This window comes from Pezoporus occidentalis, unplaced genomic scaffold, assembly GCF_034315485.1.
Source record: "Pezoporus occidentalis ecotype Australia unplaced genomic scaffold, CSIRO_AGI_Poc_V1 ctg7, whole genome shotgun sequence".
In the NCBI taxonomy this organism is placed as follows: domain Eukaryota; kingdom Metazoa; phylum Chordata; class Aves; order Psittaciformes; family Psittacidae; genus Pezoporus; species Pezoporus occidentalis.
The window spans coordinates 5,738,696-5,765,523 of NW_026916052.1; the positions used below are offsets into that span (position 1 = coordinate 5,738,696).

At 41.2% G+C, this 26,828-nt stretch overlaps 3 long non-coding RNA genes across 4 annotated transcripts; all 3 read left to right on the top strand.

Annotated features, from left to right (window-relative positions):
* Positions 1-2,968: 2,968 nt before the first annotated feature.
* LOC134175591 (uncharacterized) lies at positions 2,969-10,794 on the top strand. Its single transcript, XR_009969059.1, has 3 exons — positions 2,969-3,908; positions 9,359-9,643; positions 10,730-10,794. It is a non-coding gene; the product is annotated as an uncharacterized LOC134175591 (long non-coding RNA).
* Positions 10,795-13,784: 2,990 nt separating this feature from the next.
* LOC134175600 (uncharacterized) lies at positions 13,785-19,865 on the top strand. Of its 2 annotated transcripts, XR_009969067.1 has the most exons (4): positions 13,785-14,791; positions 16,587-17,136; positions 18,929-19,062; positions 19,495-19,865. It is a non-coding gene; the product is annotated as an uncharacterized LOC134175600 (long non-coding RNA). The 2 variants fall into 2 exon arrangements; XR_009969066.1 differs by lacking the exons at positions 13,785-14,791; positions 16,587-17,136 and having other exon boundaries at positions 18,632-19,062.
* A 1,236-nt stretch (positions 19,866-21,101) lies between these two features.
* Positions 21,102-23,351, top strand: LOC134175579 (uncharacterized). The gene is made up of 2 exons (XR_009969049.1): positions 21,102-21,631; positions 21,877-23,351. It is a non-coding gene; the product is annotated as an uncharacterized LOC134175579 (long non-coding RNA).
* The last annotated feature ends 3,477 nt before the right edge of the window (positions 23,352-26,828 follow it).

Sequence of the window (26,828 nt, forward strand, 5' to 3'; positions counted from 1 at the left end):
TATGGATAGTAGCAATTAAAAGTCACTGCTATTTGAGGGGTCTGTGATGATCTTCTGGAAACAGGGCTGCTAAACACATGACAGTGGAATAAAACCATCCCAAACCCCAGAATATCTGTGAAACTCACATGCTTTATAGCCAGCAGAGTGCTCAGCAGAGCTGAGCAAAACTTCATAGACTTGCTGGAGTTCAATGTGGTCTGTTTGTATCTGCTGTTATATGAGTGGTACATGCCCATCATTCAAGGGACACACTGCTGAGCTTGTGACAGAGGGATCTGCATGGACAGTGACCGGTGGTGCTTCCTGAATCAAAGATTACACAGTAGTAGGAAGTCCACAATACTTGCAATTACATCTCTTGACAGGTGCTCAGCTGGGTTTAGGCTTGCTGCCACTGGGACACCACTCCTCCTGGTCTGGATTAGGTTGGTATGGTCATGGGCTCTGGGAGCTCTGTAATGCCCAGCCATCTTCCACCAGCTGGTAAAGACTGGGCATGCTTTGCCCTCCAGGCTTCCTAAATGTCAGGTAATCACTCAGTGTTGTGAGGATTAATGTTACCCATCACTAATCCGGAGTTTCAGAACACAAGTAGGAATTGGGAGGTCCCAGTACCCCTTCTGTTTGGGGTGTTGACTTTATCCCAAATGAGTGGTGCAGACAGGTCTTATGAGTGGAAAGGCACATACAGGGCATCACCTGCCAGTCTGTCCTGCAGCAGGCTACCAGGAAGCGACCAGGAGATGTGCTCTGGAAGGATAGCTTAAATGTAACTCTGTAAGGCTGAAGCAGACTCAGATTGTGCAGATGAACTGCTTATACCTGGCACTTGGGAATTTAAACGTATACTTTTTTGTTGTTGTTTTTAATTTCTCACTGTGATATCAGATGGGGAGACTTCTGAGAGTCCGCTGTGGGTCACACTGTCTGCTTTCAAACAAACCTGTCAGTTCATGGCAGAAGCCATGCCAGTTGGAGCAGGATAATGTTTTGCAATGTGATATACCTTTGCTTTTCTGAAATTTTGTACAGGTTGTAAATCCAAATTCTCTGGAATTTGTATAGGACTATGGAAGGAGCCTTTGTCTTTGGAAAGCTCAGAGTTCTGTGGCAGCCAAATCAAAGTCTGAAGAGATGAATCTATTTATTTCAGCTATCTGAAACTGTGATTTGGCATATAGTGAGAACAGTTGAGACAGTGGGGGAAATTTCATGCAGATCCCATCCTGATAGCTGTTAAAGCAATTCCATTTGTGCTTTGCACTTCACTGTTTCCTAGAAAATCAACTCACCAAGCTACCCAGATGAGGTGATCTCAGAAAACTGAGATCATCTTTAAAACAATAGATAATCTTATTCCCAAAGGGAAGAAAAAGAAAGAAGAAAAAATGATACTCATAAGAACAGGAAAGCAGGAATTAGGTATACTGTAGTCTAAAAATCCCTTGTCCTTGCTGCAGTCCAAACGTGAATAGCCTATCCTCATAGAAGGGAAAAGAAAAATTGGCTCATATTCAGATATGTAGAAACATGAAATTTCCAATAAGTGAGTTATCCCACTGGGCTTTGGGAAGGCTTTCTACAAATGACCTGCATAATTAAAATCTTCATTGCCTTCTTGGCCTGAGAGAAGTTAATGGCAAAATAGCTGCCAGCATCCAAAACTGTATTTAAGTGTTATTTGTAGGGAAAGACTTATGTGCCTTTTGGGCACTGAAAATTAAGATATAAATACATGTTAGCCGTTATCAACATGCATACTTGTAACAAACTGCCTTCAGGGATTAAAAGCTGGAGTCACATATTTCAGGTGTCACTGATAAGCATATGTGTTAAAAGAGCAGCCTATCATGGGAAATATACTATAAGGGATGTTTCTGCTTTTGTGTGGGAATGACCATACAAACTTACTTAATAATTATATAACTTAATGACCAAGTTATTGGACCTTTCAGTTTCATTCCTTAAAACAGCAAAACATAGAAGTTTTAAATTATTTTCAAGTTGGGGAATCCATATGAGCCACTTTAATTTTTCCCTACTATAGTTTTGTTTTGGAAATGAAGGATTTTTATTTTCCTCTTTCTCCAGGAAATTTTACCTTTTTCCTGCTATAAAAAAAAATTCCCTGTAAATCAAGGCTTATTTTTTGCTAAGTCCTCTTTCACAAGCATTCCTTGAGTTTGTAAAAGTTAGCAAGCATCAGTTACAGACCTTCATGCTCACTTTTTCATTTGAAAACTTGTCCCTGGGGTGAATTTTGAAAAAGTATGAGTAGAGAAAGAAAAGAAATTGGAGGACAGGGAACAGTACCTGCCTTTCTTTTTTGCATTATATTTAAGGATAGAAAACAAAAAAAGATATAACAAAAAGAAGAAAAACAGTTTTGTAAGATGTGGATGTAGGGTGGCTGTTTTCTAGTGGATTTGAATTTGCAGTTATTTAGAGCTCTAATGGAAAATTTCCAAGTGCTGGAACATTTTCTGATGTCTTTTTCTTGTGCAAACTCTTTGACATGTAACAGGTGAACTCACATTGCTGCCTCTTCTTCCCAGAGCCGCTGACAGGGTCTCACTCTTTCTGCATAGCCACTCAAAGGCTGCTCTGAAGATAGTCAAGAAATCTGCTGAGCCTTTATTATTTCTGAGGACTCTCTATCTTTGCCAAATTTGGCTGAACTCAGGCAAGAGATTCAAATTTAAGGAAGGCAGTATTATGCTGGTATGCAGGCAACATGATTCTATAAATCATGAGTTTTCACGAGTACAATATTTTCAACTGTAAAAATGAAACTAAAATTTCCATTTGAAATGGCACTCAGCATCTTAATTTTGCTTCAGATTTATGTAAAATTTAGCTAAAATATATGCCATGTTATAGTGAGGTTTTTTTAGTTTTGTTTTCTTTGGGGGGGTAGAAACATTTTCTTCTGTTATAAAATTCAGCCTGTTCTTCTACAAAAAAGTGCCCTGCCTGAGTGGTTTTGTTGGCACCAATGAGAAGTCCATGTCTTTTGCCACAGAAATCAGCATGGCTTCCCAGACCTAGCAGAGGTTTGTAAGTATAGATGGGAAAGAACTGTTTACTACTAGTCAGCATCTAACATTGACTGAGATACATCAAATGCCATGTGCTCTTGCCTGCCACTAAGGAAAACCTAGTTCTTTGTTCATCTATACCTTGTAAGCCATCTTTTTCAGCATGGCTCTTCTCAGTGGTGCAGACAAAACAAACATTCCCTCTGAGTTGAATCTCTGCTCCTGCCTCTCTACAGGTAAGTGCTCTTGTTCCTTTGCAGCATCGACAGCTGCTCTGCCGAGACCTCAGAAAGTAGTGGATTTCACATGAGAATCATTCCACAGAGAAAGCCAAAGTAAAAAGCTACTTGAATTACTGGTGCTATTACCCCCTACGAAGTAGTAAATTGCTGCAGAGACAAGATGATAAGGAAATGCATCTAAGACATATGAGGCAGTCAGGTTTAAAGGTCTTGTCTCTTCCCAAAGATACAAGAAGGCCTGGCATTGGCTTCAACACCTAGAGAAAATGAATTCCTACAGACACAGATGTCAAGCAGTGGATCTTTGATAGTATCTTAGTAGTTGTCTTAGAGACAATACATGAATCTGCTGCCTTTTGCTAATTTTCGTGTTTGCTTCAACTCTGAAGTAAAGCAGTCTGGCTTGCCTGACACATATGGCCAGGGGACTGGAGGGTCCCTAAGTGGGAGAGTCACCGCCAGCCCACTGAGATGGGCATATCTGTGCTTTCCCCCTCCCAGTGTTTGGAAAGGAGGCACAGGCCATGACACCCAACAGGGCCAGAAACCAGACAAATCAAGCCTGAGGATAACACAGGAAAGAGAGAAGATGCAGATCCAGAGTAAGTAGCCTTTGCTGTTCTAGGTATGTATGGCTAACCTATGAGTGTTAGAAAAGACACTGAGTGATGAAAAATAATTATCCATTAAAAGTGGTTTCATGTAAATCAGTGTATTTTGCAGAAGTTCAATTTTTGACTTTTTATAGGGAAAATTCAAAATAAAATGCTGGAAAATTTAGTTTTGATGAGATGTTTAAAGTGTTGTAAATGATTGCTATACATTATCTGTCTGTGATGTTAAGCATGTTAAAGATGTACTATTACAGCACTGATTGTTGTATAAAATCAAAGTTAAATGATTCAGAGCAAAATATTTTTAAATGGTCCTTTACTGATACTATTTTAAGAATTGGCAATTGGAGAAAATAGTTATTTTAGGCATAGTTTTTATTCTAACTGGGGACTACAATTATCGAAACGTACAATAGCCTGCGAACAAAAATTTCAGTTCCCAGCTGGCTCTGTCCACTGGTTTACTGACTTATTTTGGATGCTGCTGAAATGATCCATGGCAAAGGCAGTAGATAGCTCCAGGAATTTGTGCAGGCTACAGAGTCAGTCGTGGGCTGCTGGTTCAAATCCAGAAGGCCTGCATGGGAACACAAAAAAGTTGATAGCATGACTTCAGCTGTGTGGTATGAGTTTACCTCCCTGGGTGTAGGTGACAGCAACAGAAATAGCATTAATTAGTCCACTTTGGCATCTCAGCCAAGGTCTGACATGGCAAAGCAGGGAAGCCTACTGTGCTGCAGGCTGATCTGGGCTTGCACCGTGGGTAAAAAAATAGCTTCTACTTCCCAGGTCCAATCTAGTTTTTATTAGCACTGTTGCTATGATGCCAAAGGAAATCTAAGATTTCTGCTTAATAACTACCAAGAATAATAAGAAAGCATCAGACTTGGTAATTGGTTAGAGATAGTACCCTGGGAAGACAGGGACAAAAGGCAGTGAACTGTAACCGGCCACACAATCCAAGGTAACAAGCAGTCAGCAGTGGATTAGCAACCAAGGCAACATTTGTAATTTAACTATAGCATTCACAATAATTTAACCACATTATCCAGAACACAAAGCTAATGGTGATATAGTGAATGAAGCCGGAATAAGGTAATATTCCAAAAGGTTGTAAGTGCCAGCACATAAAAGAATCTTCATGGAAGAGGATAATGTTCAATTCTTTTGTTCTTGCTTTCTTGTTTCCTGAAGAACATAAAAGGCAAGTGTTTAGTTTTTGGAAGTTGCTATTTGTTAGCCATGAAGGAAAGATGGGTTTCTTCAGAAGTTCCTGTTGGCAGCTTACAGTGTGTGACAGGCCGACACATTTTGCTGTCTTTGAAAACTGAATAACAAATAGTTTTGCTATATACAAGTCAGAAGTGATGGAAGGGATCTGAGCTACACAGCACCCTCCCAAAATATACATACTGTTCTCTGCATGTGCAGCTTGCAAACTCTGCCTTCATCTAAGTTAACATTAGGTTGTAAATCATCCTAATTCATGGAGGTTGAAAAAAGAAGTACGAAGTGAGAACATAGGAATGCTATTGCTCAGAACAGGGTCTCAAAATTTATTTTATCGCTTGCCTACACGCAGCATTGTACCACTGTGATTAAAATGGTAAGACCTCTCTCTAAGGATTACACCCACTACTTTATTGCTGAAGATGCTAGTTTGAATAAAATCCACAATCGTAGTGTGTTGCATTCTCTCACTCTGGGAAGTCAAATCCTTTTCTAGAAGTGACAATGTAAAATGGGTGCTGCTTTTACAGCAGGGGTGCTTTGTGTATGTATTCATAGGCAGAGCTTTTACTTCACTGACAAAAAAAAGAAAAAGGATTTTTGCAATCCTTTACTTGCACTAGCCTTGAGAAGTCCATAGAGTTAGGAAAAGATGAATTAGATTCAATTGTGACTCGTGTTCTGTTTGAACCACTACTGCAAACTCCTATTGCAGCAACAAATTCTGTTAATTGTGTTGTGCAAACTAGCTACACAGCCTGAAATGAAGGAAAATTTAAACTCCTGAGGAAAACACGTATTTATGAATACATAGTGTGTGCTGCTCTCAACTTCAAATTGCAGTGGCCCACCAAATCAACTCTGGCATAGTTTTGGAGCCCTGTGAATTCCCTCTGACCTGGAAACTATACAGATCCTAAGTGCTCACCAGCTGCTGGGGGTATTTTGGTTAGCCTTTAGCTAATTCTAAACATACACTGAAGAGAATGATTTCTACTTCTATTGACAGCATCTCTTTGAAGGAACTATATTTATGAAGCCCAGTGGATTCATTAGGGTAGCAGTGGGGATGGAACTGTAATGCATAGTTTTTGCTCAGTTTAAATGCAAAAACTGTGTCAAGCCAGATTTCCTTTGTGGGAAGCACATGAGAAATGATCCAGAGAGTCTGGATCCTAATGTCCCTACATCCTTAAGTACATTATGACCGCTGTTGCTAAACTTATATTGCTCATGCCAGGCAGAAGACTAGCCCAAATTATCTGATCTAAAGGATGACAAAAAGTCAACCCTACAGAGGGACTAAAAGGCTAGATTTGTCTTTGTTCCACAAAAATGCAGCATGAACTGCACCACTCATCACTTTTGGGTTGGAAGCCTCATCTACATAACAATGCAGCACTGTCATCAATAACAGGTCTCCAGAGCACCTTTTCTGAGTTAACAAAAATATTAGGCATGCTATTAATTCCATCCATTGCACACATTGGCATGAGAAATGGGTACTGGTACACCTTCCTTTCTGAGTTATTTTATATTATGTTCCAGTTCATATGTAAGTGAAACCTACGAGCATTTCCTGCCTTCAGCTCCCATCTTTGTGTTGGTGGTCTTTAGGTCAGATCCGACAAAAAGCTGAATAACCATATTCGCAGCAAGAACAAAAGCCTGGCTGAGCCCATTGTTTCAAAGTATGAAATTTAGTTAATGAGTATGCAGTGAGCTTTGTGAAACATATATGCAAGGAACATCCTTGTCAGGAGGTGTGGGTGCTCCCTTACACATCTAGCAGTGCTGTTTGAGCCTCCAGCTGACAAGTGGGTGCTCCTTCCTCCCCTTCACTGCTGGGCTGAATTTGGTACTAGGAGCTATGCAGGTAAGTGGGGAGGAGTCCACAGGGGACCCCACTGTCTCTGCCCAGTCAGCGCAGGCCAAAGCCTCTATTACAGAATTAAACTGACAAACAGTGAGTTCATTTGTTTTTTTTTTTTAACTGAAAGGAAAAGAAAGCCACAGAAAAAGTGGCTATGATTGCTTTAAATCCTGTCTCCTTAATCTCCTATGTGTCTGTACCGGGACTGTGGTAGTGACACTGCTCAGTCACACTATACTTTTCATGTCCTATTCTTCATATTTTCTCCTCATTAACTATGACCTTCCTATGGATGTGTTTGGATGATTTTTTCCCTCCCATTGCTGTTTTTCTTATCCTCTCTTTTCCCTACTTATCTTTGAGGAGCAGAAACAAGTCTTGGCTTGATACTGAGAAAAACAGATACAAAGAAATGCCTTCTACATCTCTCTCTGAGGACCTCATGTCACAGCCAGCAGAGGAATCGGTGCTAAATTGCCATAACAGAATATCCTGAGGCATAAGCTCCATCCAGCCTCAATAGGTATTGATAGGCAAAGACATGCAACAGAAAAGTCACTGAGGAAAACTGCAGAACTGATGTTGGCAGGTGACGAGGGAGACCTAATTCCTTTAGATCAGTACACAGCCATGTGCTAAAAGGCTCAGTATTTGGATTATGGAGAAAATAAAGATTCTTGCCAAGGTCCAATGATTGTTTCAGACAAATTTGATTAGTCAGAAAGACTAATTTTGACGATTCATAGAATCACAGAATGGTTTGGGTTGAAAGGGACCTTAAAGCTCACCTAGTTCCACCTCCTCTGCCATGGTCAGGGACACCTTCCACTAGGTTCAACTTCAGGCTGCTCAAAGCCCCATCTAACCTAACCTTGAACGCTGCCAGGGATGGGGCAGCCACAGCTTCTCTGGGCAAGCTGTGTCAGTGTCTCACCACCCTCACAGTGAAGAATTTCTTCTTAATATCTAATATAAATCTATCCTCTTTCAGTTTAAAGCCATTTCCCCTTGTCCTACTACTACATGTCCTTGCAAAAAGTCCTTCTCCAGATTTCCTGTAAGCTCCTTTAGGTATTGAAAGGCTGCTGTAAGGTCTCCCCTGAGCCTTCTCATCTCTAGTCTGAACAAGCCTAACTCTCTCAGCCTGCCTTCATAAGAGAGATGCTCTATCCCTCTCATCCTCTTTGTGGCCCTCCTCTGGACTCACTCCAAGAGGTCCACGTCCTTATGTTGGGGGCCCCAAAGCTGAACAGAGTGCTCCATGTGAGGTCTCACAACAGTGTAGTAAAGGGGAAGAATCACTTCCCTTGACCTGCTGGTCACACTCCTTTTGATGTAGCCCAGCATACGGTTGGTTTTCTGGACTACAAGCCCACACTGACAGCTCATGTTGAGCTTTTTATCGTCCAATACCTCCAAGTTCTTCTCCTCAGAATGACTATTTTCTGAAAACAAGAGCCTTCTTTGTTGTCCTTTCGATACATGTGATTTTGTCTTGCATATCCTTTCCTAACTAATCAAGTAGTGTTGTTCTGGAATGTCAGAGCTTCTCTGGGTTTCAACCATACTACAGCACATCCACCTCTGTGATGAATCTCAGTGATCAAAATACTGATGCTATCAATGATTGCATTACAATTAAATTAAAATATATTTACCGATTGTACAAGACCTTAATGAGTTTTAAAAATTCCGTAAAACAATTTAGGATTTTTATAAGAAACCTAGTACAAAAAGAAAATTTTACTTATACAAAACGTGTCAGGATACCTTGGATGGAAGAACCATATTCAGACCACTTATAGTGGTGCACAGAGTGGATTTAGGACTCGGGAGTGTGCTGTGCAAGTTAAACTGCATATTAGCTAGTGTCAGCTGCACCAGAGGCTGTCTTCTGGTTTGTTTAGTGGGCAGGGTACAGCATTACTCTTATATCTACTGCCATCCTTTGCCTGTCCATGCAGTATGTAGTGATATATATATATTCATATTGCATGAAGTCTATTTAGTAGTGAAGCTACTTTTACTGGCAATGTTATAGCTTGAAGACTTAGGCTAGGGAAAAGGAGAAAAACAAAACAAAACAACAAAAAGAACAGGCAATTTTCCCCAGATAAAGAAACAGCAGTCTTTAGCACTTTAAAATGTCTGTTTTAGAGGTGGTGCTCCTACAGATCTCCTTTTATTTATTTTTTTTTTTTTCTTAGCTTTTAATTACTTTTCTCTTAACATCTCCACATGACAAGATATCATTCTTTCCAACCCCAGGGGAATGGCTGAAGCTCATGTTTGACTATCCTAGTGTTTTTCTGACAGCTGTACTGCTAAATTTGACTTTTCTCTTTTTTTCCTCTGGAGCTCTTGGGACTGGCTAATAGAAGATCTCTGCTATGAAGCCCATCTACAACATGGCAGGGACATTGTTTCTCTCTGGCAAATGAATTATTGCTTGTAACAGGTGAAAATTAATTGGTGCGGACATTAGGAAGCTGTGTGTATAGTAGTAATTCCACCAGCGTTGGTGGTCTTCTGTCAGGGGATCTCTCTCAGTAATGTATGCAACAGGAGAACATGAAGATGGTCTCTGGAAAGGTGGTATGCAAGAAAACTTCTGAGCTTGTGCCAGACCCTGATGAAATCAAAGTGCCCAAATGTCCCATCATTGTTCTTTCTTGTTAGCTCTTGGAGCACAAGACAGCAGTCCTACTGAGAGCCTCTAGGGGCTACTGCAGTTCAATAAATAACAAATACAATGCAAAACTGCTTTGAGTCTGAAATGGGCTCTGTTAATCTCTGGTGTACTATCTTGGACTTCAGAGGAGTTACATGCAATGGAATTTTGCCCACTGAGCCCTTGCTGTCTGCTCTCAGGATAAAGGATGGCAGTGAGTACAGACTATTCTCTTAGGACGGTGTTTTGTCTTGTTTTTCTGGGGGAGGAATTAGTCTTTCAGTACTCTTTCTTACTTTGTTCCCTGCTTTCTGATAATATTATAAAAATAACATCTTTATCACATGCTGGGTTCTGCAGAGAGCACACCAACTTTGTGTACATAACATTTTTTTCACTCTTTGCTAATGCCTTCATGAAATGTGTTTTTATTTGAGTTAATAAGAATCAATGTTTTACGGATTTATTCTGTCAAGATACCATATTCTCTTGATAATTCTCTCCCATCACATGGGGTTCAGTTCACTGTGAAGTGTATGCAGTATATGAGACACAGCGAGAGAGCGTGCATGTGAAAGAAGGGGTGAGCTTGAGTGCAGCCTGTTTAAGAAAATCCTGTCTACATGATATCAAAGGAAATTTCAATCCAAGAAGGTTTCATTGTGTCAATAGACGTAGCACAAGGGCTGCTTGTTGTTTCACAAGCAATGAATCTTCTCCAGCCTATAAATAATGTAAAGACAAGTCTCAGGGTTTTTAAAGTTTCTGCTAGCTTGAGGCTACCTACCCAGCATGCCTCCTTGTTTACAACTTCCAGTACAAACATACATTGTGTTTGTTTTCAGGCAAAACATCAGCTTTCCTGACTTTTGCAATTAACCTCTGGTACGTACTAGCATCATCCTTTTAAGATGCTTTTATGTGCAGAAATGTTCAGCAAAGTGATGGGTGAAATGGTGGGTTAAGTAAAGGTGCTACTGCACCTCACAAAGATCTGGGGATATTAGCGGGGACTACATAAAGGAATGGACTTGTGAAATTCAGCTTTTTGTTCAAAGGTTGCAGGTATGCTGCCACCCTTGGCATGTGGAGGCTGGAACTCCCAACATCTCCAGGAGTGCAGGAGAGTGCCCTAACTACTCAAACCCTCCTGGCATTTCTTTTTTCTCTCATCCCATGATTTCAGTATTCTTTTTCCTGTGCAGAGGCAGTAAGCCCAGTGGAGAGAGTGTCTGCTTGGGCTAGCAGGACCACTAGTTAGGACCACTTCCACAATGTAGAGGAGACATGTCCTTGAACCCTGGCAGGCTGCAGAGGGTTCAGACTCTATGCCTACCAGTTCCTAACCAGCAAGCTCTCATAGGAAATACAGGTATATGTCCCTTCTGTGTGGCGTCTGATCCTGTCCCTGCAGCTGAGGGACAAGTATTGTCTGGGACAAGTATTTGTCTGCATAGTTTTTAGATTCTTATTGGATTAGAAATGCTCAGACAGAGGGTGCTTTTATGTGGTCAGGAAAACAGAATTGTGGGCATTTCTAGAGCTTACAGAAAGGAAAACAAAATCCAAGGCAAGAATGGAGTGTGGCAGCAAGGCAGATTTGGATAGCAACTCTGGAGTTAAGTGCTTATGATTCATTTTCTTCCAATTTCAGGGATTTTCACTCTTTGTTGGAATTCTCCAGAAACACATTGTTTCAAAATGGCAGGAGATAGGGCAAAACAAAATCTGGGTCAAAGACAATTTAGTCTATGGCTCTGTGTACTGCACTCTACACGAAGAAGTTATAACAATGAAAGGCATCTGTCCAGAACCTGAGTCTTGGCTACTTCCAAATGCCCTCAGCGTTTCACCTTTGTTGTTAGCCCACTGGTTTTCTTGGAAGCTTTTTTAAAATAAACCAGAGCTTTTTGAAAGTGAATGCATTTATTTAAAAGTGCATTTTGGGGCTCAGGAAGGAAAAAAAGTTTCACTCCAATATAACATAAGAAACTGAGACTAAAATGAAGTATGGTCCACACCAAAAAGCTGGATTGAGTTGGGATCAGTTGAGCAAGTCATAACCATTTATGAGCTTTTTGATGCTGTATGGGAAAGAGCATCCACTCAGATCTTACCAGTTCTCTGAATCTTGGCTGACAGGTGTCCACATCTTGAAAACGGCACAATGATCTGCTCAGACAAATTCAGGTACTGGCCAAAGAGGGCAAAATCCCCTCTGAATCGTGCTGATTCACTCAAGACAGAAAGGGAGTAGTTTCTTTGACAAATAATGTCTATTGCCATTGTGCCTGTGATACCCATCTTTCAGCCTGGCAGTCACACAATCATGAAGTGTACCCACAAAATGTAAGCAAGAAGAAAAATGGAACTGTTTGAATTTAAGAAAGCAGCAAAGGGAAGGGGAAGGTCACTAAGTCAGCTCTTCTTGCTGTTGGTCCCCCAGAAGGTGATCTATTCTCAGGCTTTTGTTAGCTCTTGAAGGTATTCCAGGTGCACGTCTAATCTCCAGGCCTTACCATATCCAGCTGAGGTATTGCTTCCTTGCTGCCCAAGTCAGGTTTTGTGTTCTACAACTGCTCTACAGGAATATCATTATAAATCCATAGCTGAAAGAGCCTGTGCATCTTAAGTGCTCTTTCATTTTCCACCTCTGAATATTCTGCCAGCAGAGATTTAGAACACTGGGTCTGTAAATGCTTTCATGTCAAGACTAAAGGCAACACTTGTTTAATTCATTCTTTGACCCAACAGTAGCTTATCTCAGGTTATCACTTGTTAAGCCCTAGAATGTTTTAAACATGAAGGGAGCTGCTGTGTACTGTATTTTACTTGTACAAATTTGGCAGTAGTGATTCATAAACATCAAAACCGTTTCCTTTCTGTGCTGCAAATTTTGCTTTATTTTAGCTCCATTCACAGGATATGTAACCTATTCTAGGAAAAAAAAAAAAAAAGAAAAGGAAGCTGCATTTATCCTCTATCCAATTTGTAATTATTTATTGTAAGTCACAAGAGCTTTCAGGTTTTTATATATATACGCTTGTGTGCATGTATTTATATATGCAGTTGTGTATATAAATATACATGTATATTGTTTGAGTGCATATGTATTTGTAAAGATAAATATGCACACACTTAAACACAATTGTAACAATGATGAATGCTGTGGTGTAAATGGAGGACTGGATTTATAAATCAATATTTTGCAAATATATTGCACCCTGATTAGAATAGCAATTAAACTTTGCTGTACATCATTCATCGCCAGTGAAAAACTAAAATAATTTGCACTACTCTGTGTAAACCCATCAGTTCTGCCAGCATAGAATTTATCCCTGAGTTGTCAAAAAGCTACAATTGTATTTAAAGTCAGCATATGACAGTGACACCCAGAACTGAGGTCAAGAGAATCATTCTGGATTTGCATTACTTAAGTATTAGAAACTCAAAAGTTTTGTATTGTGAAGAGTCACAAGTCTAACTTGGTAGCAGCCTGTGGATTTACTCCCAACAATGATGCTGTCTACACCATAATAACTGTTAACCTAAATACCCTATTCTTCTGTGTAGCCTTATTCCTCCCTCCCTGAATGTCATGACAAGACCCGAGAACTTGACACCTCTTGCTGCCTCTGAAAAATAAAAAAAATTAGAAAAAAAAGAAAAAACTCAACATATTTGGGTGGGAGTGGAGAGGTAGAGAGGGAGCCACAGCATCTTGCTGTAAGTTCCCCAGTCCAGACACACAGGGTACCAAGGACTGCAACGCAGACAGAGCAGCTCTGTCTTGGGCAGAGGGGATGGTGCTATTTCAAATAGTTACATCTCAACATCCATCTCATCTTCTAGTCACCTGCTGTGACATCTGCACCAAAATATTTAATAAGCATATAATATACCAGAATGAAACTGCTTACCTCAGTGTCTATTCAGGGAACATACCTCCTGTTGCTTGGTAATACCAGCTTCAAAAAATGTATGCTGCAGTCCTTAGATTACCTATGACTAATGACCCAGTGATGACTGCTAAGAGCTGAGCTGTGTCACAGAAGCTCACCCAACTCTTGTAACCCAGTAACCAATCAGTTAGGACATAGGCACTGACAGCAGCAGACCTCTGTCAGATGCCTTGGCCCTGAGTGATTTTTCAACATGCTATGTTAACAGGAGTAATGTGAAGAAAATATCCTGAGTGAAAGAATAGGACAGCTAAAGCTAAAGTTCCATCAGGAAGGAGATGCTTTAGAAATGTGGGAGACAACTAGACAAGGTTTAAATGATCTGCTTTGTAAGAGCGAGTAACAGTTGCCAGCAGCAAGGGGGATACTAAGAAGAGTGCTGTTTTGACCTGCTTGCTTTGAAATACTATATGGTTTTAATAGTTTTCAGTTAGTGCAGACAGCAAAGCCTAGCTATGAAGAGGCAATATAGAACTGCAGAGAGAATGTGCCATGTGCAGAATAAACCCTGACAATATATATTTTTTTTTAACAAGGACTAAGAAAAGGGTAACAGTGGAATACACACAACTGCAATTTTCTGAGGCTGGTGATATGGCTTTAAAGTTCTGGTGGCTGGGTTTCTTGTGAGGGATTTGGTTGTGACTGGGGTTCAGGAAGAAAACCCAGGGTGAGCTAGAACAGTGTGCTGAAGTGACCAGGAACAAGCCCTGACTCATAAAACTGACAGAAGATGTTACCTACAGTGGGATTTATCTCCACTAGTCATAGTTATCAAAAAGCTAGATGTCTGGTCTACACTAATCTCTCAGGCTCCTGAACAAAAGGCACAAAAGGCAGCTCCAGAGGTTAATGAATCCCAGCTATTTGGAAGACAGCTTAAATCAGAAGGATCTGCCCTCCCAAAGGAGCAAAAAACAAATACCATGAATGATACTTCCTTACTTTTTCCACAGCTGCAGCAATGTGAAAAGAATCCCTCTTATGACCCAGGATGATGCTCATGAGAAAAACACAATGCTCTCACACAACAGACATGCTGGAACTGTCAAAATGCCCTGCTATGTATGTGTGGCTGGGGGAGGAGGGAAACAAAACTGCTTGTGTTTTCTAAAATACAATAACACCAACCTTGGTGGAAGGTGGAGACAGACAATGGTAAGCATTTCTGCTAATATTTAATCATGTGCCATGAAAGATAAAGGGTTTTAAACACTGAATTAAGCGAGCAAAACACCAAGCCACAGACAAGTTGGACTGGGGTCACTGATGCACCTGAAACCAGAAAACTTTTCAATTTCTGTCATTTTAGTTTCCTTTTGAGTTCAGAGGGGCTTCTATTTAAATATGCTGCTATAACCCGTAACAGAGGAAAATCATAGCTCACACTGAAAAACAAAATGATACTTTCTTTTTTCTATTTTTAAAGTACATGTGTTTTTAATAAACAGTTAGAAAGCCCTAAGGCCAGATAAAGCTAGTATTTTTTGATTCAATGCATGGAATTGTCCTAAATAAATAAATAAATAAATAAATCAACCGTCGATCCTCTGCATATCGTTGTACTGACGTTGAACCTGTGAAAAGGGTAAGTATGTAATGCAGTACGCTCTGCTAGCACTGAGGCAATGATTTACTTTTTAGAGTGTGGGCATGAGAAATTGTTTCAGTCATATATTTTGAATATCTATTTGAAGCTATCACTTTGCAGCAAGTAAAATGTGTTTTATCCTTGCTAAGTCTGCAATCAAGTCTAGCTCTGTGGTTTATCTGGCTAATGTTCTCATTGTTTCAACTTTCTTGCTTGGCAGGGGATCAGTCTCTTCTTCCTGCTCATGTTGAGCAGGCAAACTTGCAGATTTCAGTCCTGCTGGCATTTGTTTCTGAAAGAAATGGGCTATAGTGTACCTTTTGGCATGACAAGGAGATAGTGAATCTGGGAGCCTTTCCCTCAGCCAGTGTAGGACCTCAGAGAGGGGCTGATATTCTTTTACCATCAAGATCATTACAAACAGTGTGACTCCTTAGCAAAATGCTTGAAACACATGCAGAGAACTAAATTAGCCGTGGCAAGAACAACAAACCCCAGCCTATAAACCCTTAGGAAAAATACCCTGATAAAAGCTATGGGATTAAATAACTTGAACTTGAATGGAATTGTCAGGGTTGTTTTTTTTTTCTGTTTCCTTGCAGGTCATACAAGAAGAAAAAACAGTGCCGCACCTTTGATGTAGTTTAAATAAATATTCAAAGTCCCTTCCATTACTGCCTGATTAATTAATGTGGATGCATATAAAATGGGGAACAATTGAATGACTTTCTGGGCTTCCTTGGGGGATTGGACTTTGGCAGTAGCTGCACTGTATTGTATGTAATACAACTTTGAAAAGAGAGGAAAGTAGAAAGCTGAGAATAATAGGTGGTGGAAGCCTCCCAGATTCACTGTGTTGCTGGCTGTCTATGTGAGAGAGTCTACATTAGCACTGCAACCTTCAGGTGCTGTGATTTGACAATTACTGTTTTGGAAATGGTACTTCCTTGCTCTTTGTGCCCTGAGGGGAGTCTCTGTCCATTACCCTCCTGCCTGCTTGAGTGAATCCTTTTTATTAAAATAAACCTGGCCATGAGAAACAGAGAATATATTCAAGCCAAAACACCCATGAAGAGACTTGTGTTCATAGTGAGAGCCTAATTCCAGGGATCTTACCTAACCTACTTACACTTTGATCCAGTGGTTACTCCATTGGTGACCAGCTTTTTTCAGAGGTATGCCACAATCCTTCTTGCGAGTACCCACTGTATTTCAGAAACACCCTTTCCCCCAGGAAAACAGGCATGAGTTTGTGGTGGCTATTTTTAAGCTGTTACAATTGATTAAAATATTTCTGACTGTGTTGGTGAAGAACATCAAGGAGTCTATATAGATTAGTCATATTATTCTCTCACTTTGCAGGTGTCCCAGAAAGCTTTTCATATGGAAGAAGATATACACCTCGTCTCACTCCATCTCTCAAACTACCACCTGGACAACCATGTAATCTTCACCATGACACAGCAGTATGGTTCTATTTCTCTGGGTTTTTTCCTCACCCAGTAGCTCAAAGTTGCCACTGTAGTCATAGCTTCACCTGACTCTGTGGTTTCAAGGATGGTGGTGTGTGTCAGTGGACTCTATAGCTTGCCAGTTTTCTAAGAATTGTATCATCATATGCTATGTGGACCTGTTCTCTCAGTCTCAGAGAATCAATTAGCAATGACTTTAGCACCATGTGGATATGCAGTCATCTCCTGTGATGCCACCATCCTTCAGTGAACTTGAAATGTGGCCTTACCAATAGTATAACTTTGCTAAAACTTAAAAAAGTTTGGACAATGATTGAAATATTTCATGCCCTGGTCAAGACAGCTGAAAGACTGAGGACTGCTGGATGAGAGAGTAATCCTCTGGTAATCAGAACATGGATGTGAAAAGTTCAGCCATCTTTCTGTGTTTCAGGTTCCTGGTATGCATTTTATAATTTCTAGCAGCAGACAGCTGCTTTAGGCAGCATGTATGGGAATGCTTATGCTTCCTCTGCTTCTATTCCCATTGATAGGGTAGTCTCTGCTATTGACTCTTGACTTTCATATTTCTTGTTTGGAGGATGCAGCCCACATCAATCAAAGCCTGTGAATGACAGGGACATCTGCAAAGGAAACAGGATCCTTCTGTTCTGCTATTACTGGTTAAAAAAGACTCTCTTCCTGATTGTTATTCCAGTGGTCTACATCTTTCTGAGTTGACAAGCAGTTATATTTATTGTCTGTTGCTTTCTTCTGTGACTCAGCAGCAAGCAGGCTGAGATTCACAAACAGAAGTAAAATGACATCAGCAGTTGTCAAATAGAAAAAGACAAAGCTGACAAAGGCATTTTGCTTTAATGCTTCAAAGCAGATATTGCAAATAACAGAGTATGGACACACACATGGGAATATTCAACACGGACTTTTTAAACAGTTGAGAGCATCCACATCTTGGAGAAAGAAAAGTCACACTGCCTCAACAGCAACTTGCATTTTAAGTTCAGCTGATCAAAGATGAGCACAGCAGTAGCTGCAGGCATCTATATCAGCTCCACCAGTGAGACCTCACATCAGGATGGAGCTGACAGGTGAAGATCTCAACAGCACATGGGAACGGTACATGCCCTTCCAGCCATGCTAGGCACTTCTCTGCTGTTACAGCTAGTTTCTGCATCACCAGTACTGGGGTAGCAGGAATGGATAAAGGCAGGGTAGTCATGGATCTGTTGCTACTCTGTGTATCATCACCAAGCTCCTACCAACGACCAAGTCACCCAGGTTGACCATATGCATGCTTGCCCACCGATGTTAAGCTAAGGGAAGATCATATGCAAGCCTTTTTTTGGAGCAGCACTAAAAGCACTGCTGAACATCCTGCCCTGCAAAACACTTGGCACAGTCTAAACAATCCAGTAAACTCTTTATCAGCGTCTGACAATTTCTTTATCTTTCCTGTTTTCTATGTGACTCAAGAGAATCCAGAGGCTAATTCTTCCTGTAGATCAACCTTCCTTCTACTATAATTTGGTGCCCTGTTTGGCATTTCCCTACCTGACCAGCTCATCAATTATTTTACCTTGTACAGGAGGATGTCTAAATGAGAAACACTCAGATAAGAAGTGATCAGAGTTTGTTCCTTAGTATCCAAACCAAACCTTTTTCTGAGGCTCAGTGGATGTTACCCAGCTTTAAAAGAGAGGTGCTCACATATTTATGTCTTTTCCTTCCACAACAGCTCTAACCCAAAAGAAAAAGGGCCTGAAACACAGCAAGAAAATACTTTTTTTGCTATGGGCTTATATTCCTTCACCTCTGCTTCTCTTTCTGCCTCTCCTAGATTCGCTTGATCAAGAGTCTCTTGATATTTCTGTTCTGAAAGCCATCTCAACAAGTTTCAAACATATCAAATCATTCATAACTTTTCCCTTTGAGAAATGTGTTGAGTTCCTTTTGCATGTTTATTTCTGATCCTCCTTGCAGATATGTTTAAGAGCTTCTCTATATTAACATCCCTAGTCTTCACCCTGCTTCAGAAGATTCCCTTTTCCTTTCAAAACTAAACTCCAGATATTTTTTTTTTTTTTTTTTGATCTCAGGAGCGAAAGCAACTTTTTACCTCTGTTTTTTGAATAGCTGGGAGGAAACATTGTCAGTTATGAAGCTTCCAGTTCACAATATTTTCTGCTTGAGAAGAAATTTAAGCACAGCCAAAGCATGTATTTTTCACCTTAGATAATATACCAGTTCTCTAAAGGCAAGAGGCTCAACAGGCAAATTGACATGGATTTTACTGAAATCAGCTATCTAAGTTATACCAGATGAGACTTTGCTTGGAGAAATCAAAAGCAAGCCTCTCTGGAAAGTAAGTACAGTCACCAGTTGACTTTAAATTACTTTTCTTGTCAGTGCGCACTTCCTGCTTGAGGATGTCAAGACTACTTTCCTGAATCTTTTCTGTACTTTTTTGTGGTTCTTTTTGTGCTATTTGTGTTTAAAGTTCCCTTTGCCCAACATATTCTTTCTTGGCTTTCAGACTGGGTGCTGAGCTGATCTCTATATGAAAGCTGGCTGACATATCCTACAGCTGTCACTGAGCAAGACTGAATGGCCTCTTTTTCTGTTCAATTGTTTTTTCATATCCCAGTGACTCTCCTCGTCATATTTGGAGGGTCCTCTAGAACCACTTGGCTTCTTACACAAAATAGCTGCTGCAGTTTAGTAGGCTCAAAGGATCCATGCCCGTTTGTCTTCCATGTTGCTCTTCACTCATGTTTTCTTCTTCCCTACCCCTTCAACAGTGACTGAGGTGGAGAGGATTGCAAGACCCAACAAATAAACTGGTGATTCCTTGACTTCATTGCTTCTTCCATAATGAACAGTATTCTTCTCCTGTGTAGGTGGAAAGGTGTGCATCAGCACTGCTGCCTGGCCAGAGCTTGTTGGGAAATGTAGTTTGGCTGAGGGGCAAAGTCCCCAACAAAGAACAGGAAGAGGATGGACTTGAGACCTCTGGAGTCAAGCTGTGATGCCCCTTCAGAACTGAAGTATTTTAACTAGTTTCTTGGTTTGCCTGCTCAGGTTTTCAATGAAAACTTGAAATGTTCTGTGGAAAGCAGAACCATTTCAGGAATAATTCACTGCCACTGAAAGATCCATTCTCTACTGCAAACAGTTTGATGTAGAACTTTTCTGTTGGTTCCAATTAGGACAAAAGTAGAGTGCTCTCCGTGCTATCCTGGGGGCTCAAAAGGCAACCTAGCTGTTGTCCTGTATCTTTGGTAGCAATACATGTTTGATCAGCTTGTGTACTCAAGATACAGGCTTGAGAAAAGGGAAACAAGGCCTAGTTTGCTGAAAGTCCCCTTGAATTCTCCTCAGAAATTATATGACTTGCCATTCTTTAGGCCAGCGATAAAGCTTTTTCTTCATACCCATTTCTTCCTTGCATGTTTATGTTGAGCAAACCCTTATGTTAGTTCACTCATTTGACTGAAGGTTTTCCAATTCTGGCATTGCACTAGGCACATCACCTGCTTAAGTGATATTTTTCACAGAGATAGAATCATAGAATGGTTGGGATTGGAAAGGACCTTAACGGATTAAAGTATCCAAATGCCTTTAAGTTGGTGTGTCTCTAAACAAAACGCTGTAATAATTAATGGGGAGATATACTGTAAAAATAATTATCCCAGTTTTGGTGTAAGAGAGAAAATTGAGACTACCAGTTGCTGCATGAAAAACTTCAGTTGACAGGTCACCACAAGCGACCATAGCTGGTTTGGGAAGCTCTGAGTGTGTATTAATCTCTGTTTCAGCAGAATATGTGCCTTTCAGTCCTCAAGACTTTCTGAGTCATCAGGTGTCTTATCCATGCTTGTCTTCCCGGTTTTCTGCCTGATTACTGGAATATGGGCAACATTTGGTGGCACATAAGCCTTGTGACTGCTTTCATCATTTTGTCAAAGGGAGAGAAATAATGAAAGAGCTGCTGCAAGAAAACAAATGCCCAAATAGCTGTTGAGGCAGGAGATTCCAACTCGCTGGAGTTCAGCTTATTACAGGCCATATGCCTGAGTGGCTCCTCTCACCAAGTGCTGCACCCAGCTATGGAAACAAGTGTGAAAACGCCTGTGGTTCATCAGGCCTGATTTGCTATAAATATGTGCAACTGCTGGGAGAACAATAAGAAGCTGAAGTGGCTGTGGGGTTAACAGGAGAGAACCCATTAAAAATACAACATTAATAAACACATTTCCCAAATATTTATGTAAAGATGTTAACAGGCAATAATAATTTGTTTTCCAACCTCACAGCAGATGCTTTTCTTTTAGTACGCAGGCTATATTCATAAATGATGCAGCTTACTTAAGTAGAGAAACAAATTGATACACTCTTCTTTCTTTATTTTTAAATATCATGGGGTTGAATTAATAGTTAGCCTTGACAGATATCAGTAGCTCATGCCATTTCCAGCTATACCCAATGTTTGCAGGGTTTGCAGTGTAAATGAGGGACTAAACACATGACTCAGCTCCTGAAGGATGGATGTGTTAAAGAGACTGAATGACAGAGCTGGCAGAATAAGGAGAACAGCAAGTGTGGAAGAAATCTGTTTCTAACCTGGCATTTCAATTATCTTTACTTGGCAGAGCTCCTCCTAAGAGCACTGAAGGCTCAGGCCCCAGCCAACAATTTCATTTGGATGTTAGGAAATCTTAATTATCTATCAAAGGCAAGTGACCATCAGCACCAAGAGCTTGTTCTACAGCTGCCATATTCCCCATCATCTATACAGAACACTTTTTTTCTCATAGTGCTTAGCTGCTGAATGACTTATTCTGGAAGACATCTTCCTAGTAACACGGCTTTGCTAATTCAGAAAAAGTATTCCAATCCAATCCAATAAGACATGTACATTTAGTTATTCTGGAGGAGGTATTCCATTTTAAATTAATACCACGTCCTTAATTTATAAGGGTTTCCATAAAGAATCTGGTGCTGCTTTTCTCACCCCTTCTGTATTTCTGTGGCCAGGTTGTACAGCTCTGTGCCTTTTTTCTCCTTTAGACTGGGGTTATGTCACGTGTCTAGTAGCTCTTTACACACATAATTCACGACACTATCTATAATTCAGTACAACTATATCAGTCCACCCACATTTTGTAAAAGATGATGACAAGCTCTGTTTCATTTAATTTATACTCCCCCTCTATGTGAGAGACTCCTGCCCTACCTTTGAAACCTTTAACATTTATTTTCTTTTTTGGTGTCCTTTGCGTCCCCTTTTATACTGCCCGCTTGTAAGCTTTTTTACTTGTGTGTGTCTTGCTTAACTTTCCCAGCAGCATATCAAGTAGGATGCACTTTATAACTGAAATGAGCTGTGATGACAGCTCTGGTCTGTCTCTGTTTTGATTTGAAATGCTGTTACGTGAAATGCTAAGAAGGTGTCTAGACATGGTGCAGGGTAGGCACCACATGCACACTGTTAGCAGACAATAACTAATTCTTCAGTGCCAGTTGCTTTCCTCCTCCATGTTAGTTCAGAGGCAAAAAGGGTTGTGTGCCAGTCTTTCCACCTGCACAGGATGGTTTTATCCATCTTTTTTTTTAACAATAAGCAAAACTAAACATAGGAAGTCTGTTTCTTAGAAATTGAAAAGTCATCTTACCAGTTTCATTAAAATGTGTCATTTTTTGCCTCTGTGTCACATAAGGGTCCATTAATTATCCTGCTGTCTCTGAACATGGCTGCAAAGAACAGGGTGACCACCTTTTTCAATAAAATTGCAGATTTACAATTTTCCAGCTCAGTGAATTTCTAGTATTTAAATATATTGAAAGGCCAATGCCAGGCTTCTCTGCCTTCCTGTGCATTTTGCTGGGAAGGGGGTGCTAGAAGGGTGCATGAGCAGAGAACGAAAAGGGGTAGAGGAGAAAAAACTGGGCAGACAGATATGATGGCATGAAAATCGTGCAAAATAGAAGGGATTAGAGTGCCTGGAGAGACCTGAAGTTCAGAGGGGGCTCTTGGTGCCTCCTCAGCCCTCTCCTTGCTCCCAAGCAGGAGAGATGAACATTACTAGGACACCAGACAGGGCAAAGCTGATCTCTTCTGAGAAATGGTCCATCACTGTGACTGTAAGATGAGGTCCAATCTGGTCTAATTGCCTTCTGCCTCTTTGCGAGTTAACTTGCTGAGGGGATAGCAGGAGAACAAGACACAAACTCTGCACTCAAATCCAGGTAGGTTTGACACAGCCATTCAGAAGTGTGGGATGATTCATTCTTCCTGTCTGCTTTTCTGGGTTGGGAAGGGGAAAGATGAGCCTACGCAGGATTTTCCTGCTGTTGTCTGCAATTGAAAATTTGTTTTCTCCATCTGCAAAACTGAACGTTCTTCTGGCAACAGAGAACTCGGGAAGAAGAAAAGTGGGGAAAAAAGTAAAAAGTGACTGAAGAAAGAAAATTAATTGTGAACTAAATAAAAAATATCAGGAGGAAGAAGGATGGGGGCTAATGACAAAAGCAGAGCTGGGGTCTGCATTTTTTGCCTGTAGCTTGTGATCCTGACATATAACTAAACAACCTCTTGTGGCTGCCTTGCTTGAGTATGACAGCCTTTCTTACAGACACAAAATAATCAAACATCCAATGGAAATGTTTCCTAAAGCTCAGTCTTTCCACTCAGTACTTACAGTAATGTTCATGCTCCAGGGGACTGCTGGCATCCCACACTGCTGGTGGAGTGAACGACACTGCAGCTTCCTGTTAACATCTGAGCTGAGTTCCATGATACCGATCTGGAGGTGAGAAAGGACTTTGGGTACACAGATCACATACCAAGAACAGTATCAGCTTGTGCCTGGTTTTACACATGGGTGGACCAGCCCAGGCACATCCCTCCTTCGTGGCAGTGCTGCTAGGGGTAGTAGGATGGCTGTGCCCAGTGTAAGCTCTGTGCCACAAACTCTCTCCACCCACTTTGCTAAAACAGATTCAGAGACAGGAGAGTGCTCCAAGGGCCTATAAATATTGGCTCCCTGGTTTTCTTCAGCTCTCTGTTTTTGAAAAGAAAAATAAAGCTTCCTCTCTGGGGAGGTGAGAAAGGCAGGGGAATGCCTACCAAACATGACGAGCTGCTCTCCAAAAAGCTGTCAGGGAAGAGTTCCTCTGGCTGTGGAATTTGTGTTCAATACCACATTCATGAGAAACCCAGGGAGTCACCTCTGTGGCCTCATCTTCTTCCTGACTTGTTAGTAACATGCTTAGATCATGAAGTAGGTGATACAGCAAAGGCAAAACTGAAACCTCAGGCTTTCTGAATGCTGAAGTTCCTCAAGAGAAGTCTCAGCCATACTTTGGCAGAAATTAGAAATAATTTGGAATTATTGTCAACGGAGACAATGGAAAGAGAGCTTGATGTGGAATGTCATCTGGATTCCTTTTTATTAGAATCATAGAATCATAGAATAGTTAGGGTGGGAAAGGACCTTAAGATCATCTAGTTCAAACCTGCCGCCATGGGCAGGGACACCTCACACTAAACCATGCCACCCAAGGATTTGTCCAACCTGGCCTTGAACACTGCCAGTAGTGGAGCATTCACAGCGTCCCTGGGCAACCCATTCAAGTGCCTCATCACCCTCACAGTACAGAATTTCTTCCTTATATCCTATCTAAACTTTAACCCATTACCCTCTGTCCTGTCACTACAGTCTCTAATGAACAGTCCATCCCCAGCATCCCCATAGGCCCCCTTCAGATACTGGAAGGCTGCTATGAGGTCTCCACACAGCCTTCTCTTCTTTAGGCTCAATAGCCCCAACTTTCTCAGCCTGTCTTCATACAGGAGGTGCTCTTGTCCCCTGATCATCCTCGTGGCCCTCCTCCGGACTTGTTCCAACAGTTCCATGTCCTTTTTATGTTGAGGACACCAGAACTGCACACAATACTCCAGGTGAGGTCTCACAAGAGCAGAGTAGAGGGGCAGGATCACCTCCTTCAACCTGCTGGTCACGCTGCTTTTGATGCAGCCCAGGATACAGTTGGTTTTCTGAGCTGAGAGCACACACTGCTAGCTCATGTTCATTTTCTCATAGACCAACACCCCCAAGTCCTTTCTCCACAGGGCTGCTCTGAATCTCTACTCTTCCCAACCTGTAGCTGTGCCTGGGATTGCTCTGACCCAGGTGTAGGACCTTGCACTTGGCATGGTTCAACCTCATGAGGTTGGCATCAGCCCACCTCACAAGCATGTCAAGGTTCCTCTGGATGGCATTCCTTCCCTCCAGCGTATCAACCGAACCACACAGCTTGGTGTCATCGGCAAACTTGCTGAGGGCGCACTCAATCCCACTGTCCATGTCAGCGACAAAGATGTTGAGCAAGACCAGTCCCAACACTGATCCCTGAGGGACACCACTCATTACTGGTCTCCAGCTGGACATTGAGCCATTGACCACAAGTCTTTGTGTGCAGCCATCCAGCCAGTTCTTTATCCACTGAGGGGTCCATCCATCAAATTGATGTCTCTCCAATTTAGAGACAAGGATGTTGTGTGGGACACTGTCGAACACTTTGCACAAGTCCAGGTAGATGACATCAACTGCTCTACCCCTGTTCATCTGTTCTGTAGCCCCATCATAGAAGGCCACCAAATTGGTCAGGCAGGATTTCCCCTTAGTAAAGCCATGCTGGCTGTCACCAAGCACCTTGTTGTTTTTCATGTGCCTTAGCGTGCCTTCCAGGAGAATCTGCTCCAAGATTTTGCCAGGCACAGAGGTGAGACTGACTGGTCTGTAATTCCCCGGGTCATCCATTTTCCCCTTCTTGAAAATGGGGGTTATATTTCCCTTTTTCCAGTTGTCAGGAACTTCACCTGACTGCCATAATTTCTCAAATATGATGGCCAGTGGCTTAGCAACTTCAATCGCCAGCTCCTTCAGGACCCACGGATGGATTTCATCAGGTCCCATGGACTTGTGTATGTTCAGGTTTTTAAGATGGTCTCGAACCAGATCCTCTCCTACAGTGGGCTCAAGGTCTTCATTCTCACAGTCCCTGCGTCTGCCTTCCAAGACTTGGGTTGTGCTGTCAGAGCCTTTGCAAGTGAAGACTGAGGCAAAGAAGTCATTCAGCACCGCAGCTTTGTCCAAATCCTGTGTAGCCAGTTTTCCCAATAGCTTCCGGAGGGGGCCTACATTGCCCCTACTCTGTTTTTTCTTCACTATGTACCTATAGAATCCCTTCCTGTTATCCTTAACATCTCTAGCGAAGTTCAATTCTAACTGGGCCTTAGCTTTCCTAACCTGTTCCCTAGCTTCCTGAACAACATCCCTGTATTCTTCCCAGGCTGCTTGTCCTTGCTTCCACTTTTTATAAGCCTCTTTTTCCTTTGAATTTTCTCTTTTATTGAAACTACCTCACTTTGATTACATTGATCTCTATCACACACACAAAACAGCTAAGGTTCCAGCAAAACTACATATAATTTCAGTTTGTGTTATAAGTAGGAGCTTTTAATTTTGCCAAAAGAAAATATTTATACTGAAACCCTTTTATAAAAAATCATTTCTTGCCCCAGTACAAAGAAGCAATACTGAAAATTTTTGTGCTTTCATACGACACGTTAAGAAATTAGTTTTGCTACTTGTTCTGGTAGGATCAGGAGTCCATCCAAATTACTGAGTGTGTCTTTTTTTTGCTCTAAAACCTTGTTCACGGAAGTCATCCTGTTGACCATATTCTTCATTATTAAAATCCTAGCCTTTTTCCTAATTTTTGAAATTCTTAATTAGTCACAGTTCCCTGTTCCCACATTCTTGGTATAAACATGGCAATAAATAGTTGTTTACAAGGCACAAAAATGCATCACAAAAATTAACTCAAGGCTGAGGCTCTGCTGTTGTTTGCTTACATTGCTGTGGAAAAATATGCATGCTTATTATGAAAACTTGCCTTCAGAAAAAGATAAGTGTTTGAAACTTGCAGATACAAACTAAACTTGTTTATTCAATCCATTTTAATATATTTGCCAAATACACTAATGAGTATGCTCTCCTGAATTGCTCAGGTGGATATGACAGAAAGGTTTTCTTCTCTCCTCCTCCCCTGACACACATGGAGACAC